The sequence below is a fragment of the Schistocerca gregaria genome, chromosome 3 (genome assembly GCF_023897955.1).
Source record: "Schistocerca gregaria isolate iqSchGreg1 chromosome 3, iqSchGreg1.2, whole genome shotgun sequence".
Taxonomy (NCBI): Eukaryota; Metazoa; Arthropoda; class Insecta; order Orthoptera; family Acrididae; genus Schistocerca; species Schistocerca gregaria.
This window is the reverse complement of record NC_064922.1, coordinates 937963807-937966919: the sequence shown is the minus strand read 5'-3', so window position 1 is coordinate 937966919 and position 3113 is coordinate 937963807. Positions and strand designations below refer to the sequence as shown.

General features: G+C 41.3%; 1 pseudogene; it reads left to right on the top strand.

Annotated features, from left to right (window-relative positions):
* Positions 1–2724: 2724 nt before the first annotated feature.
* Positions 2725–2842, top strand: LOC126356685 (5S ribosomal RNA; annotated as a pseudogene).
* Positions 2843–3113: the final 271 nt, after the last annotated feature.

Sequence of the window (3113 nt, the reverse complement as noted above, 5' to 3'; positions counted from 1 at the left end):
CACCACAAGTGTTTGTCCATACATCTCGGAGAGATCACAGGCTTAGGACTAACAGTATCCTGTGCCTTCTCCTCAAAATCTTCCATAAAATATTTTCCCGAAGGGAGACTGGGGTCTGCAATGACGATCCTGCTAAGGGGGCTAGGACGTCAAACGAGCTGACTTGCAGCAGGAGAGGCACCACAGGACATTTTTTTTCTACTGTCTACACCTCTACAAATAAATTCATAAAACTTTGTCAGCATGACCAGGAAGGATCCAGGATTCACACGCATAGCAGTGGAAGTGCAAAAACATAACAAAATAATTTTTTTACATATGAAGTTTCATCATTTTTCACTTACTGTTGGCTGCATTTGTTGCTATTCGTACATTTTTCTTCACAAGTAAGAGAGATTCTTTGATGAATTGCGCACAGCATACAAACCATACTTACAGGTGTATGAAATCCAAGAATTTTCTAAATCTATTAAAAACTATGGTAAAAATTGAGATAATTAACTAGAAAATTGGATTTTTTTGTAAACATAAAGTTTAAAACGTAACAGCTCATTCATCTTTGCATAAATTAAATAGATTCTAGAGTTTCAGACACCTGTAAGGATTGTTTGTATACTGCGCAAAATTCATCGAACAGTCTCTCTTACTTATGAAGAAAAGTGTACCTTTGGCAACAAATGCAGCCAATAGTAAGTGAAAAAATGATGAAATTTCACATGTAAAAAAAAAAAAATTTGTTATTTTTTTGAACTTTGGTGCTACGAATGTGAATCCTGAATCCTTCCTGGTCATGCTGACAAAGGTTTATGAATTTATTTGTAAAAGTATAGACAGTGAAAATTAAAATGTTCTGTGGTGCCTCTCCTGCTCCAAGTCGGTCCGTTTGACGTCCTATCCCACCTTAAGTTGTTTATAAAATTGGTTACTGTATAAAACCCAAGATGAAGACAGCGTATGCTGAAACGGTTGTAATCTATCTGTTAAAATGTTTTGCAATCAATGATAAGGATTCGGCGAGCGTATGAAATCACTCCACTTTACAGATGGGTAGTTCGCGAACGAACGGGTGCAAAGGAACGGTTCACCAAGATGAACGAAAGGACTGAGGAACGATTTCCAAGGAACGATCGGTTCATAGTTCACTTCGGTCGTGGTGGTCTACTTATAGCTCCTGGGAACGAGGAGCGATCGGTTCATAGTTCTCTAGTTCACTTCGGTCGCGGCGGTGACTTGGGCAGTTCTCGTTCGAGCCTCGGTCGCGTGCTCGTCTCAGTCTCGGCCTCCCTCGGCCGCACTCGTCGTTCTTCGCATGGCCACCTGTCTCAGTTCCACTGACGACTGCTCCTATTTAGTTCAGTATCCAGTTGTTCGTTTCGTTCACTGCGCTCGGCCATTTTACATGTGTTCCAAACTCTTCTTCCACTTGGGTCTGGCTATTCAGCGTCCACGACCGGTAATCAAAACGTATTTTATAGTTACGTAAATTACAAAAAAATTACGTTTTATGTAATAGGTACGTCTTTTCAGGTAACAAAAGGGCATATCAGCTCACTTCATCATATCGATGAACAGCAGAAGACATACTTATAACAAGGCAAGTTTTTTTTTGTTATTCATATATTTTTTGGTTTCATCGACTTCATTTAGCAGCTAAAAACGATTTTCGTTTATCTTTCATATACAAAACGTCATATTTAGGAAGGTAAATTTCCAATTTGCATTACCTGCTAGTTTGGTTTCTTTGAAAAAATTAGTGGGTTGTGGGTCATTTTGGCTCAGTAGGAAAAGCGGTGCCTCACCATTTGAAAAGACATAGATTGCCATAAAATGGTATTTACTTATTATCTCAAAAACATTTGTTCAGAAGTTTTCAAACCAAAAACTTTATTACTGCGAACTTAATTATTATTATTATTGCTGCATTAACTTTAATAATGCAGCATAAAACCTAATTTTTACTAAGCGTGTGGCGCAAGTATGGGAAAACTTCATTTTATTTTATGCTTCCATAAAGTCTCTACTTCACCTATGAACTCAGAGACAACGTGAAGTATATATAGGGTTTAAACGATTATTGTTTACAATGTAGCATAGCTATGTAGTGGAAGTGGAAACGAAGAATTTTATGCAAGACACTTGTGGTCTATTAATTTGGGAAAAAGCCACCAACAGGTTTACAAGACTACATAAGCTATAGCCCATGCGCGTCGGATGCGATTTTCATGTTCTCTTCTCCAGCTTTCTACACATCGTCATCATTGTTTCGCACTTGTTGCTTGCATTAGCTTGTTATTTCTTCTCTGCCTAATTATTACATCTTTGTCTGTTGGTTGTATCTGCTCGTAACGGGCAACACACCTTCCGTAACTGGCGAGCAGTCTGTACTCGGGGCCGGTTTTCCGTGTGCCACCCTATATTATTCCCCTCCGATCAGCCACACAAGGCTACGGTTGGCTAAACGAGAGGGTCTGCACAATCACAGATATTACTTCTAAAAGTGTGTAAGAATTCTGTAATGAATAAAAGCTCTATACTCCAGGGGGGGGGGGGGAGGCAAATGCCCCCTCTTGGTGCCCTCCATCCTCTTTTGCCATTGCTATCCTTGTTTTAATTTCTGTGGTGCACTTCCAGTCGATGTCTATCCTGCTTCCGAGATACTTAAAATTTTGCGCCTGTTCTAGTGTTTCTGCATTCAGCGTAATTTTTGTTTCCTTATTTCGTCATGGCAACGGCCTTGCCGCAGTGGATACACCGGTTCCTGTCAGATCACCGAAGTTAAGCGCTGTCGGGCGTGGCTGGCACTTGGATAGGTGACCATCCGGGCCGCCATGCACTGTTGCCATTTTTCGGGGTGCACTCAGCCTCGCGATGACAATTGAGGAGCTTCTCGACCGAATAGTAGCGGCTCCGGTCAAAGAAAACCATCGTAACGACCGGGAGAGCAGGTCTGCTGACCACACGCCCCTCCCATCCGCATCCTCAGCTAAGGATGACACGGCGGTCGGATGGTCCCGATGGATCGCTTGTGGCCTGAAGACGGAGTGCGGAGTGCTATTTCCTCCTAGTGCCAATACTTTGGTTTCATTTGTGTTAATTTTCATTCCATATTTTTT